General features: G+C 40.7%; 1 protein-coding gene across 4 annotated transcripts in view; it reads left to right on the top strand.

Moving 5' to 3' along the window:
- LOC106603811 (protein Jade-1) overlaps nucleotides 1-14,979 on the top strand; it is a 253,496-nt gene that overhangs the window by 75,730 nt on the left and 162,787 nt on the right. The window lies entirely within an intron of this gene.

Here is a 14,979-nt window from a genome sequence, read left to right as displayed (position 1 = left end):
TCACATGGGTAGGCAGACACTCCATAAAAATTGAGCTCTATAGGAGAAAGCCCTGCCTCCAGCTGTTTGCTTAGAAATTCTAGGAACAATTAGGAGGCCCGCGTCTTGTGACCGTAGCGTACGTGTAGGTATGTACGGCAGGACCAAATCGGAAAGATAGGTAGGAGCAAGCCCATGTAATGCTTTGTAGGTTAGCAGTAAAACCTTGAAATCAGCCCTTGCCTTAACAGGAAGCCAGTGTAGGGAGGCTAGCACTGGAGTAATATGATCAAATTTTTTGGTTCTAGTCAGGATTCTAGCAGCCGTATTTACCACTAACTGCAGTGTATTTAGTGCTTTATCCAGGTAGCCGGAAAGTAGAGCATTGCAGTAGTCCAACCTAGAAGTAACAAAAGCATGGATTCATTTTTCTGCATCATTTTTCGACAGAAAGTTTCTGATTTTTGCAACGTTACGTAGATGGAAAAAAGCTGTCCTTGAAACAGTCTTGATATGTTCTTCAAAAGAGAGATCAGGATCCAGAGTAACGCCAAGGTCCTTCACAGTTTTATTTGAGACGACTCTACAACCATCCAGATTAATTGTCAGATTCAACAGAAGATCTCTTTGTTTCTTGGGACCTAGAACAAGCATCTCTGTTTTGTCCGAGTTTAAAAGTAGAAAGTTTGCAGCCATCCACTTCCTTATGTCTGAAACACAGACTTCTAGCGAGGGCAATTTTGGGGCTTCACCATGTTTCATTGAAATGTACAGCTGTCTGTCATCCACATTGCAGTGAAATTTAACATTATGTTTTCGAATTACATCCCCAAGAAGTAAAATATAGTGAAAACAATAGTGGTCCTAAAACGGAACCTTGAGGAACACCGAAATTTACAGTTGATTTGTCAGAGGACAAACCATTCACAGAGACAAACTGATATCTTTCCAACAGATAAGATCTAAACCAGGCCAGAACTTGTCCATGTAGACCAATTTGGGTTTCCAATCTCTCCAAAAGAATGTGGTGATCGATGGTATCAAAAGCAGCACTAAGATCTAGGAGCACGAGGACAGATGCAGAGCCTCGGTCTGACATCATTAAAAGGTCATTTACCACCTTCACAAGTGCAGTCTCAGTGCTATGATGGGGTCTAAAACCAGACTGAAGCGTTTCGTATACATTGTTTGTCTTCAGGAAGGCAGTGAGTTGCTGCGCAACAGCTTTTTCAAAAATTTTTGAGAGGAATGGAAGATTCGATATAGGCCTATAGTTTTTTTAATAATTTCTGGGTCAAGATTTGGCTTTTTCAAGAGAGGCTTTATTACTGCCACTTTTAGTGAGTTTGGTACACATCCGGTGGATAGAGAGCCGTTTAATATGTTCAACATAGGAGGGCCAAGCACAGGAAGCAGCTCTTTCAGTAGTTTAGTTGGGATAGGGTCCAGTATGCAGCTTGAAGGTTTAGAGGCCATGATTATTTTCATCATTGTGTCAAGAGATATGGTACTAAAACACTTTAGTTTCTCCCTTGATCCTAGGTCCTGGCAGAGTTGTACAGACTCAGGACAACAGAGCTTTGGAGGAATACGCGGATTTAAAGAGGAGTCCGTAATTTGCTTTCTAATGATCATGATCTTTTCCTCAAAGAAGTTCATGAATTCATTACTGCTGAAGTGAGAGCCATCCTCTCTTTGGGAATGCTGCTTTTTAGTTAGCTTTGCGACAGTATCAAAAAGAAATTTCGTATTATTCTTATTTTCCTCAATTAAGTTGGAAAAATAGGATGATCGAGCAGCAGTGAGGGCTCTTCGATACTGCACGGTACTGTCTTTCCAAGCTAGTCGGAAGACTTCCAGTTTGGTGTGGCGCCATTTCCGTTCCAATTTTCTGGAAGCTTGCTTCAGAGCTCGTGTATTTTCTGTATACCAGGGAGCTAGTTTCTTATGAGAAATGTTTTTAGTTTTTAGGGGTGCAACTGCATCTAGGGTATTGCGCAAGGTTAAATTGAGTTCCTCAGTTAGGTGGTTAACTGATTTTTGTCCTCTGACGTCCTTGGGCAGGCAGAGGGAGTCTGGAAGGGCATCAAGGAATCTTTGGGTTGTCTGAGAATTTATAGCACAACTTTTAATGGTCCTTGGTTGGGGTCTGAGCAGATTATTTGTTGCGATTGCAAACGTAATAAAGTGGTGGTCCGATAGTCAAGGATTATGAGGAAAAACATTTAGATCCACAACATTTATTCCATGGGACAGAACTAGATCCAGAGTATGACTGTGGCAGTGAGTAGGTCCAGAGACATGTTGGACAAAACCCACTGAGTCGATGATGGCTCCGAAAGCCTTTTGGAGTGGGTCTGTGGACTTTTCCATGTCACCAAAAATGTGAATATTATCTGTGATGACTACAAGGTCCGATAGGAATTCAGGGAACTCAGTGAGGAACGCTGCATATGGCCCAGGAGGCCTGTAAACAGTAGCTATAAAAAGTGATTGAGTAGGCTGCATAGATTTCATGACTAGAAGCTCAAAAGACGAAAATGTCATTGTTGTTTTTTTTGGTTTTTTATTGAAATTTGCTATCGTAAATGTTAGCAACACCTCTGCCTTTGCGGGATGCGCGGGGGATATGGTCACTAGTGTAACCAGGGGGTGAGGCACAGTAAATTCATCAGGCTTAAGCCATGTTTCAGTCAGGCCAATCACATCAAGATTATGATCAGTGATTAGTTCATTGACTATAACTGCCTTGGAAATGAGGGATCTAACATTAATTAGCCCTATTTTGAGATGTGAGGTATCACAATCTCTTTCGATAATGGCAGGAATGGAGGAGGTCTTTATTCTAGTGAGATTGCTAAAGCGAACACCGCCATGTTTAGTTTTGCCCAACCTAGATCGAGGCACAGACACGGTCTCCATGGGGATAGCTGAGCTGACTACACTGACTGTGCTAGTGGCAGACTCCACTAAGCTGGCAGGCTGGCTAACAGCCTGCTGCCTGGCCTGCACCCTATTTCATTGTGGAGCTAGAGGAGTTAGAGCCCTGTCTATGTTCGTAGATAAGATGAGAGCACCCCTCCAGCTAGGATGGAGTCCGTCACTCCTCAACAGGCCAGGCTTGGTCCTGTTTGTGGGTGAGTCCCAGAAAGAGACCCAATTATCTACAAATTCTATCTTTTGGGAGGGGCAGAAAACAGTTTTCAACCAGCGATTGAGTTGTGAGACTCTGCTGTTGAGCTCATCACTCCCCCGAACTGGGAGGGGACCAGAGACAATTAATCGATGCTGTCACATCTTTCTAGCTGATTTACACGCTGAAGCTATGTTGAGCTTGGTGACCTCTGACTGTTTCATCCTAACATCGTTGGTGCCGACGTGGATAACAATATCTCTATACTCTCTACACTCGCCAGTTTTAGCTTTAGCCAGCACCGTCTTTAGATTAGCCTTAACGTCGGTAGCCCTGCCCCCTGGTAAACAGTGTATGATCGCTGGATGATTCGTTTTAAGTCTAATGCTGTGGGTAATGGTGTCGCCAGTGACTAGGGTTTTCAATTTGTCAGAGCTAATGGTGGGAGGCTTCGGCGTCTCAGACCCCGGAACGGGAGGAGTAGAGACCAGAGAAGTCTCGGCCTCTGACTCCGACTCGCTGCTTAATGGGGAGAACCGATTGAACGTTTCTGTCGGCTGAATAAGCGACACCGGTTGAGCATTCCTACAGCATTTCCTTCCAGAAGCCATGAGAAAGTTGTCCGGCTGCGGGGACTGTGCGAGGGGGTTTATACTAACGTTACTATCTGTACTTACTGGTGGCACAGACGCTGTTTCATCCTTTCCTACACTGAAATTGCCCTTGCCTAACGATTGCGTCTGAAGCTGGGCTTGCAGCACAGCTATCCTCGCCGTAAGGCGATCGTTCTCCTGTATATTATGAGTACAACGACTGCAATTAGAAGGCATCATGTTAATGTTACTTAGCTTCGGCTGTTGGAGGTCCTGACGAACCATGTCCAGATAAAACCCCCGGAGTTGAATTCAAAAAGTTGAGTGAGGGAAAAACTAAAAATATAAACGATAATCAAAAAGTAAAAATCGTGAAGTTGTCAGGTAGCAAAGTAAGATTGGCAACAAAACGCACAGCAGCATGTAAACAAGTCTGCAAACAAGTAATGGTGGTGGGATGATGGTCAATGATGTCCTCATCAGTTTACTGGTGATTATGTTGTGGTGGATCCATTGAAGTGAGGACAAAATGATAATCCACTGAGGATAATGACAGTATGATACAGACAGTATGGTAATGACGTGGTTGTTACTGCACTAGATTAGGGTCCCATAGCAAAAATTAAAACACAAAGCAGACCTCATTCTTTGGCCTTTTAAAAACATACTGTATGTAAAATATGGTGTGTTACAGCTTGGAATATTAAATAAATGTGACTCTGGATGACAACATTATGATGTTTGTTTCTAACATTAGGGCTGTTTTCCTAAAGAAGTTCAACCCAATTAGTGTTTTGTTTTCTTGCTACGATGCTAACGAGTATCACGATACTGGTATCGTCCCGACCCTACAGTAGATATCCTTGTGAGCTGTGCATTGTGGGATGTGTTGGAACCTTTACACCAGGGGTCCCCAACTACATTTAGCTACAGGCAGATTATCATTATTATTATAATAAAAATAAAACAAATTAGAGCGGACGTTCAGGGTGCTGGAACATGATTACAAATAATTTGTACACCGCAAATTGACCGACAGATATAATATTTGACTTAAACATGATCATTTCTAACCTTGATGATATTGGGATATACATACTGTATATATCTCTATTATGTGTTGGAAAACTTCAACAGATTTCCTGAATTCAAATCACTTGGAGCTGATTTCCTGCTGTTTTTACAGTCTTATGTCCAACAATCACAATTTTGAAAACTTGGGAGGCAAAATAAAATCAAGGGCCGCCAGTTGGGGAACCCTAAACCCTAGTGCATTACTTTTGACCAGAGCCCTATGGGTCCTGGTCAAAAGTAGTGCACTGTAGAGTGAATAGGGTGACATTTGGGATGTAATCCCATGACTTGTGCAAAAGGCCTTGCTTTTTAGGATGTCCACATCTTTGTATTTTAGTTGAAAATGTTTTGTTTTTTTAACAGTTTACTAAACCAAGTAAATCCAGTGATGATATGATGATGGGTTTGTTGGCTAAATATCAGGTTGGGTACCTATAGGCACCATGGGATTCTAAATGACCAGGTCAAAAGTAGTGCACTATATAGGGAATATGGTGCCATTTGGGATTAATCCTGGAATAGAAAGATGACTTGAAGCTCCTATAAAGTAGTACCTACAGTTGAAGTGGGAAGTTTACATACACCTTAGCCAAATACACTTCAACTCAGTTTTTCACAATTCCTGACATTTAATCCTCATAAAAATTCCCTGTTTTAAGAATGTGAAATGTCAGAATAATAGTAGAGAGAATGATTTATTTCAACTTTTATTTCTTTCATCACATTCCCAGTGGGTCAGAAGTTTACATACACTCAATTAGTATTTGGTAGCATTGCCTTTAAATTATTTAACTTGGGTCAAAAGTTTCGGGTAGCCTTCCACAAGTTGGGTGAATTTTGGCCTATTCCTCCTGACAGAGCTGGTGTAACTGAGTCAGGTTTGTAGGCCTCCTTGCTCGCATAAGCTTTTTCAGTTCTGCCTACAGCTTTTATATAGGATTGACGTCAGGGCTTTGTGATGGCCACTCCAATACCTTGACTTTGTTGTCCTTAAGCCATTTTGCCACAACTTTGGAAGTATGCTTGGGGTCATTGTCCATTTGGAAGACCCATTTGTGACCAAGCTTTAACTTCCTGACTGATGTCTTGAGATGTTGCTTCAACATATCCACATAATTCTCCTACCTCATGGTGCCATCTATTTTGTGAAGTGCACCAGTCCCTCCTGCAGCAAAACACCCCCACAACATGATGCTGCCACCCTTGTGCTTCACGGTTGGGATGGTGTTCTTTGGCTTGCAAGCCTCCCCCTTTTTCCTCCAAACGTAACGATGGTCATTATGGCCAAACAGTTCTATTTTTGCTTCATCAGACCAGAGGACATTTCTCCAAAAAGTACGATCTTTATCCCCATGTGCAGTTGCAAACCGTAGTCTGGCTTTTTTATGGCGGTTTTGGAGCAGTGGCTTCTTCCTTGCTGAGCGGCCTTTCGGGTTATGTCGATATAGGACTTGTTTTACTGTGGATATAGATACTTTTGTACCTGTTTCCTCCAGCATCTTCACAAGGTCCTTTGTTGTTGTTCTGGGATTGATTTGCACTTTTCGCACCAAAATACATTCATCTCTAGGAGACAGAACGCGTCTTCCTGAGCCTTCCTGAGCGGTATGACGGCTGCGTGGTCCCATGGTGTTTATACTTGCGTACTATTGTTTGTACAGATGAACGTGGTAACTTCAGGTGTTTGGAAATTGCTCCCAAGGATGAACCAGACTTGTGGAGGTCTACAATTCTTTTCTGAGGTCTTGGCTGGTTTCTTTTGATTTTCCCATGATGTCAAGCAAATAGGCACTGAGTTTGAAGGTAGGCCTTGAAATACATCCACAGGTACACCTCCAATTGACTCAAATGATGTCAATTAGCCTATCAGAAGCTTATAAAGCCATGACATCTTTTTCTGGAATTTTCCAAGCTGTTTAAAGGCACAGTCAACTTAGTGTATGTAAACTTCTGACCCACTGGAATTGTGATACAGTGAATTATAAGTGAAATAATCTGTCTGTAAACAATTGTTGAAAAATGACTTGTGTCATGCACAAAGTAGATGTCCTAACCGACTTGCCAAAACTATAGTTTGTTAACAAGAAATGTGTGGAGTGGTTGAAAAACGAGTTTTAATGACTCCAACCTAAGTGTATGTAAACTTACGACTTCAACTGTACATTCCCTTCCAGTTGATTTTTAAGAATTGCTCTCTCACCACTGGGCAGGCTGCTGAAACTAGGGTTTGAAAATGTCCTGCTTATTTCCACCTGATTTTGGCCAGTTTATTGAAAGTTCCCAGAATCTTGCAACCCTGGCTGAAACTAAAGCTACTCTCAGTAAATACAAGGTTTCTCCTGCATGGTGTTCAATTCAAGCTCAGTCAGTTGAGCCCTGTTACTTGTTGCTTCAGACATTTGGTTAGGTAAGTTTGGAGGATGGTATGTGAAGTAGGCCCTAACTACACTTGCACTGGTCTGTTATAAGAAGGAAGGAGACTTTTGAGCTCTCCATAATTAAGTATATGAACAACTATACAAATATATTTTTTTCTACTTTCAAACTACTACAGTAGGCAATATTTGCAAGGATCTTGTCATTGTGTCAGAGGGATTTGGTTTGAAGTGTACTTCCTTAGATTAGTCAGGAGCAAGGACGCAGTGTAAACCAGTCGTGTTGTAACTGGTTTTGACAAATCAAAACCGAGGCTTTAGTGAGATCCTTTTGTTGTGTCTCCGGAGTATGCTGTGACAGTTGTCACCACATTACCAACATTGGCATGGGCACACGGAACCTTTCCTCAGACTTGTAGTACAGCCTGACAAAATAATGTTTTTATTCATATGGCTCAAGTTCATTTGTGATTCTTTGGGGAACTTTGCTTATTTACCGCTTGATAAATAGCTGCTGGCTAAAACAGGGAAATGGAGTGATAAAACATTGTGTTCTCCTGTGTTTGACAGTGAATCTGTCATCTGAGTGAGGACATGTTAATATTTAGTGGAATAATCCCTGATGAAGGATTGTTTGTCTTGATCGAGGTACATAGGTGGGATTCTATTTAATATGTGTAATATTCATTTATCAGGGCTCTGTAGGGTTCAGTTTCCAAACGTTTCTGTGACAGTTTTAATATGTACTTGGTGGTTTCTCACAGCAGAGCTGTACTTGAGAATGACTGATATTTGGAAACAAGATATCGCCCACTCTACACCCAGAGGAAAAAAGTTGCCTTTGCATAGTATGCAAGTGGGATACTTGTACACACAGAGACTGCCTGAGAGAGGAGAGAAGGGGTGCGGGGGCTTTAATCTCAAACCCAACCGAGCTAAGAAGACGAGATGGATGAGAAGCCTGGATTCACTGTTTTCTTCTCTGTTCTCAGGAGCTGGCAACCAAGACAATTCACTGGTAAAAACGAAAATACTTATGAGTGCAAGCATCCAATCTGGCAGTGTGTGTTTGTTTCTCGGTCATGTGTGACACCCCTATTTTACTCTGCAGTCTTCTGTGATCTTCATGGCAGCAGATCTGATGGTTGGATACCTGGGTGGGGTGGGCAGCTTTGGCTGGGATTTTCTTTTGCTGAGAGAGAGAAGGATAGTGAGGAAGAGGGAGCGAGAGAAAGAGTCACAAACAGCGTCTTTTTTACTTTGTCCTGCACTTCAAAGCAGCAATCTCGGACCAAGGACCTGGTATCTGTAGGGGTAAGTGCCCTAGTGTTGGTGCTGCTGGCTCTGCATGCCTAATTGATGCATAAGAAGCTCCACTCCATGTTTCTCTCTGATAAGTGCAAATCATGCTCCCACAGTCAATTCTGCATTATTGCTGCACCGGCCACTCTCAAGGACATTGTGAACTATTCAAGGGAACAGAGTTTCATTTGAAAGACGTTTTAAAGAACTTCAGCAACTTTTCAGAGTAACTGAATCTGAGAAGAAATGTTCGCCAGAAAAGCAGAAAGGGAAGATTTTTAAGTTGACATTGGACATACCTGCAGCATCTTGCCATCTTAGGCCTAGATTTGTGGTGCAATCAACCCTAGTATGGCCTCATGTATTTTTTTAATATTTTTTTGTAATTATTATTATTTCTTTTTTTAGGGGTGGATCAGCTTAATATTGCGGAAAGAATATTGCTTCCATCAATGTAATTGTCTCCATCATTTCCAATCCCCCATATATTTTTGGGGTAAATATATATATTCATACAGGCATGCCAACATATACACATATATACATACACATACCTTTATAGACATACATCGTTTTTTAAAGAATATACCTTTATTATTATTCCCCGCAAACCCTACCACCGATCCCCCAATTGGAGTAAACTAATAAACACTTCGGCTTTTACCTTAAATTTATTCATCTTATACACATTTTACGACACAGTCTATTTTACAATAGTTCTTTTTTGTTTGTTTTTAGTCCTTCCTCTATTTCTGATGTCCATCCAGTTTGATTTCTATTTGTAACTGTGCTATTTCACAAAAGTTCTGAACCTATATACATTTTACAGACCCCGTATGTTTTACATTGTTTATCTTGTTATTAGCCCCACCCTTCAGCTCCATTCAACCCCTCCCATCTATTTCTCAACATCATCCATTTCGGATTTCTATTTGCCATATATTTTTCAACTGTGCTGTGATGCTTCACAAAACAATTGAACCTTTCTATTCTCATAGCTTCTACAGATTGTAAATTAAAAATTAACATTTTTGCTAAAATAATGATTATATTATTGATTGATTGACTATGGATTTTCAAATCACCCAGTATTGCTATCTGCAGCGTTAGTTCTAGGCAAATGTTGCAATTCTTCAGCCATTCCTGGACCTGTGACCAAAAACGAGCTACATATGGACAATACCAAAATAAATGATCTAATGACTCTGCCTCCTCACAGGAGAATCTGCAGAGCTTGGAAGATTGTATCCCCCATATATATAACATTCTATTAGTTGCAAGAATTTTGTATAGTAATTTAAATAGAGAAATTTGAAGTTTTGAATCCGGCATTGATTTGCGTATCAATTCATAAACCTTGTGCCATGGAATGGGTACATCGAAAATCTCTTCCCAACTATTTTGCAATTTATATGGCACAGCTGTCAGTTTTTTGGTCCTTAAATGAAAATGGTATATGTTTCTATTTATCACACTTTTCTTTAACCATTTATGTTCTTTAATACAGGGCTGACATACAAGTTCCTTACTTTTTTCCCCTTCTTTGCCTCTTCCATTTTTGTGGTAATGCTGCAATTATTTGGTTGTCATTTTGGGTAGAGCAGACATTTCCATATGTCTGTGTTAGATGCATGTGTGACATCACTCCACCAGTCCTATTTATAATATCATTCACTAAAATTATACCTTTTTTAAACATTTCTTCGAAAAATAGTTTTTTTTATCAATTACTATATTTGAATTTAACCACAATATTTGTTGTACTATTTGTTCTGTCTTTTCAGGTGGATTAAACTGAAATTGCAACCAACTTTCTAAGGCTTGTTTAAAAAAGAAAGTTATTTTGGAGATTATTTCCTTTTCAAACAACTGAAAGTGGGCAGGTGTAATCTGAATAAAGGGAAAAAGGCCCTTCTTGAACATAGGATGTGTCATAGGCGTCGTAAAGATAGGACCAAGGCGCAGCGGGTATAGTGCTCATATTCTTAATTTATTTAAAGATAACACTTAAACAAAATAAACAAAACGACGACACAGTTCCGTAAGGCAACACAGGCTATACAGGAAACAACCACCCACTAAACACAAGTGAAACAAACCTCAACTAAATATGGCCTCCAATTAGAGGCAACAACAACCAGCTGACTCTAATTGGAGGTCCTACCAAAAACCCAACATAGAAACAGAAAACATAGAACCTAAACCAAAAACACTGAAACACACAAAACAACCACCCCCTGACCAAATTACAATGACAAATAACCCCTTTTACTGGTCAGGACGTGACAGGATGAGACATTCGTACCAATTTACTGGACAACCAGTTTGGATTTAAGTATAACTTTGGTATGACTGATGCCTTTAGTGAGAGGTCTAATGCTTTAATATTTAATCATTTCTGCCCTCCGAATTCATATTCGTTATATAAATAGGCCCTTTTGATTTTATCTGGCTTGCCGTTCCAAATAAAATGGAATATTTTTTGTTCATATCATTTAATAAAAAGCAGGTCACAAGGTGTTTTGCTAACCATTCTATAAAGATTTATTGGAGTGAGATAATTTCTTTCTTTTGGGATTTGTATACCGAGTATGTCCACATCTCCGTCAGACCATTTAATTGGTAAGCTACATGGTAATGTAAAATTTGCATTTTTTTGTGATCAATACATACACTTATCATAATTTGGTTTTAATCCAGAGAGGATAGCAAAAGTATCTAGATCCTCTTTGAGGCCATGGAGAGACTACAATTGTGGTTTTAAAAGAAAACATGAATCATCGGCGTACAATGACACCTTAGTTAAGCCACGGATTTCTAATCCCTTAATATTATTGTTTGATCTAATCTTAACAGCTAACATTTCGATGGCAATAATAAATAGATATGCCGATAGTGGACACCCTTGTTTTACTCCTCTAGATAGTTTTAAACTCTGAGATGTAGCCATTATTTACTATTTTACACCTAGGGTTACTATACATAACTTTAACCCATTTTATAAGAGATTACACAATTGAAATATTACATTTACATTTAAGTCATTTAGCAGACGCTCTTATCCAGAGCGACTTACAAATTCTAGGCATTTATATATAAACTCCAGTCGCACTTTATCAAAAGCCTTTTCAAAATCAGCTATGAAAACCAGGCCTGGTGTCCCCGATATTTCATAGTATTCTATTGTTTCCAGTACTTGTCTTATATTATCTCCAATGTATCGGCCATGTAAAAAAACCTGTCTGATTAGGATGAATAATATCTGACAATACTTTTAAAATTCTTTGCGCCAAGCATTTTGCTAGGATTTTTGCATCACAACACTGAAGTGTAAGAGGTCTCCAATTTTTTTAATTGACTGGATCTTTATATATACACACACCACTTGGGTCCTGTTTCAGTAATAATGATATCAGACCTTCTTGTTGCGTGTCTGATAATCTACCATTTATATAGGAGTGGTTAAAACATGCTAATAATTGTCCTTTGAGTATATCAAAAAAAGTTTTGTATACTTCCACTGGTATGCCATCCAGCCCTGGAGTTTTCCCATCCTTAAAGGCCCCAATTGTCAGGTACGTCATATGGAGTGGACCAAAACGCAGCGGGAATGTGTATACTCATCTTCCTTTTTATTTTAGGAAATAAAACGTGAACACAAAAATAACAAAACAATGACGAAACAGTCCTGTAAGGCTACACATGGTATAACCACCCACACGAGAAAAGAAACCCATATAAATATGGCCTCCAATTTGAAGCAACGACAACCAGCTGCTTCTAATTGGAGGTTGTTCCCAAAACGAACAGAAATAGAAATACGAACATAGAAATACAAAACAATACCCAAAAAAACCCGACAACACAAAACAAACACACCCCTGCCATGTCCTGACCAAACTACAACAACAAATAACCCCTTTACTGGTCAGGACGTGACAGTAGTACCCCCCCCCCCCCCAAAAGGTGCACACCCCGGAAGCACCTGAAACCCCAAAAAAACTAACACCACAATAACCCCAAAATAAAGGGAGGGAAGGGAGGGTGGCCACCGTCACCGACGGTTTCTGTGCAAACACCCCCCCTTCCCCAATCCTCCCCCCTACGGAGGTGGCTAGACTACAGGCCTGGTGCGTGGGGCTGGCTTTGGAGGCGCCAGACTGGTAACACGCACCTCAAGGCTAGTGCGAGGAGCAAGAACAGGACGTACTGGACTGGGCAGACGTACTACAGGCCTGGTGCGTGGGGCTGGCTTTGGAGGCACCAGACTAGGGACACGCACCTCAGGGCTAGTGCGAGGAGCAGGAACAGGACGTACTGGACTGGGCAGGCGCACTACAGGCCTGGTTCGTGGGGCTGGCTTTGGAGGCGCCAGACTAGGGACACGCACCACAGGGCTAGTGCGAGGAGCAGGAACAGGACATACTGGACTGGGCTGACGCACTGGAGGCCTGGTCTGTGGAACTGGCTTAGGAGGTGCCGGACTAGTGCGAGGAGCAGGAACAGGGTAAACTGGACCCTGGAGATGCACTGGAGGTCTGGAGCATACGGCCTGCACAACCCTTCCTGGCTGAGTGCTCACCATAGCTTGGCCATACTGAAGAACTTTCACCAATTGCACCGGCCTTTGAACGCATCTGGGCAATACAGTGCGCCTTTCTGCATAACTCGGTGCTTTCTCGATCTGCCGCTCCCTGTAATAAGCACGAGGAGTTGGTTCAGGCATATTGCCTGACTTGCTCCAACTTCCCGTGTGCCCAAAAACATTTTTTGGGGGCTGCCTCTCAAACTTCCTTGCCAGCCGTGTTCCCACATAACATTCCTGGTTTTCTCCAGCCTTCTTCCATGGTCCCTCTCCAGCCAATATTTCCTCCCATGTCCACGACTCTACATAGCTCCTCTGCTGCTCCTTGCTCCGCTGCTTGGTCCTCTTTTGGTGGGTGGTTCTGTCAGGTACGTCGTATGGAGTGGACCAAAACGCAGCGGGAATGCGTATACTCATCTTCCTTTTTATTTTAGGGAAACCGTGAACACAAAAAATAACAAACCAATGCCGAAACAGTCCTGTAAGTCTACTAGGCTATACACGGAATAACCACCCACAAGAGAAAATAAACCCATATAAATATGGCCTCCAATTAGAAGTAACGACAACCAGCTGCTTCTAATTGGAGGTTGTTCCAAAACTAACATAGAAATAGAAATACTACAAATACGAACATAGAAATACAAAACATAGAACAATACACCAAAAAACCCAACAACACAAAACAAACACACCCCTGCCACATCCTGACCAAACTACAATAACAAATAACCCCTTTACTGGTCAGGACATGACACCAATTGCATCAAGCAGTTCCTCCTCTGTAATTTGGCCTTCACATGAGTCTTTCTGTACAGATGTTAATTTTACATTATTATTAGGAAAAAAATCCATACAATTAGTTTCAGTTAGTGGAGATGGAGGAGCCTGAAACGAAAACATATTCTTAAAGTACTTTACTTCCTCTTTCAAAATATCATTTGGTGAATCATGCATGACTCCATCATTTGTAACAAGATTTAAAAAAAACAGATTTGGTAGCATTTCTATATTGAAGATTGAAAAATAATTTGGTGCATTTTTCCCCATATTCCATCCAGTTCGCTTTATTTTTATAATATATTACACTGGATCTTTCTTGAATAAGTTCCTCCATTTCTTTTTGTTTTTCCTCTAGCTTATTCTGTGCCTCTATGGTACCGTTTTTATTGCTATCTAACTGTACTGTTAGTCCTTCAATTTCCTTTGTTAATATGGACTCTTTTGATCTAAATTGCTTTTGTTTTATAGATGAGTACTGAATTGCATGGCCTCTAAAGGCACACTTAAAAGTGTCCCATACAATAAGGGGATCTGCTGTACCTATGTTATGTCTGAAAAAGTCTGTTATAAATTCTTCTGTCCTAGGTCTAAACAATTTATCATCTAGTAGGCTTTGATTACATTTCCAATATCCTCACCCACGTGGAAATTCTGTAAGAGTAATATATATGCCAATTATGTGATGATCTGACCGCATTCTGTCCCCTATCAACACTTTTTTAACTTTTGGTGCCAGAGAGAATGGCATAAGAAAGTACCGTAATTTCCGGACTATTAAACGCACCTGAATATAAGCCGCACCCACTGAATTAAAAAAATATATATTATTTTGAACATAAATAAGCCGCACATGTCTATAAGCCGCAGGTGCCGACCGGTACATTGAAACAAATGAACTTTACACAGGCTTTAACGAAACACGGCTTGTAACAAAAATAAATAGGCTTTAACGAAACACGGCTTGTAACAAAAATAAATAGGCTTTAACGAAACACGGCTTGTAACAAAAAATAAAAAATTAGCAGTAAGCTTTAGTTGTCTTTTTGCACTGAGTCAATTCCTCACGCTGCTGTTTCCAATGTCTTATCATCGACTCATTAAGACCAAGCTCCCGTGCAGCAGCTCTATTTCCTTTTCCAACAGCCAGATCAATCG

Source organism: Salmo salar, chromosome ssa04, assembly GCF_905237065.1.
Source record: "Salmo salar chromosome ssa04, Ssal_v3.1, whole genome shotgun sequence".
Taxonomy (NCBI): domain Eukaryota; kingdom Metazoa; phylum Chordata; class Actinopteri; order Salmoniformes; family Salmonidae; genus Salmo; species Salmo salar.
This window is presented reverse-complemented; position numbering and strand designations above follow the sequence as displayed.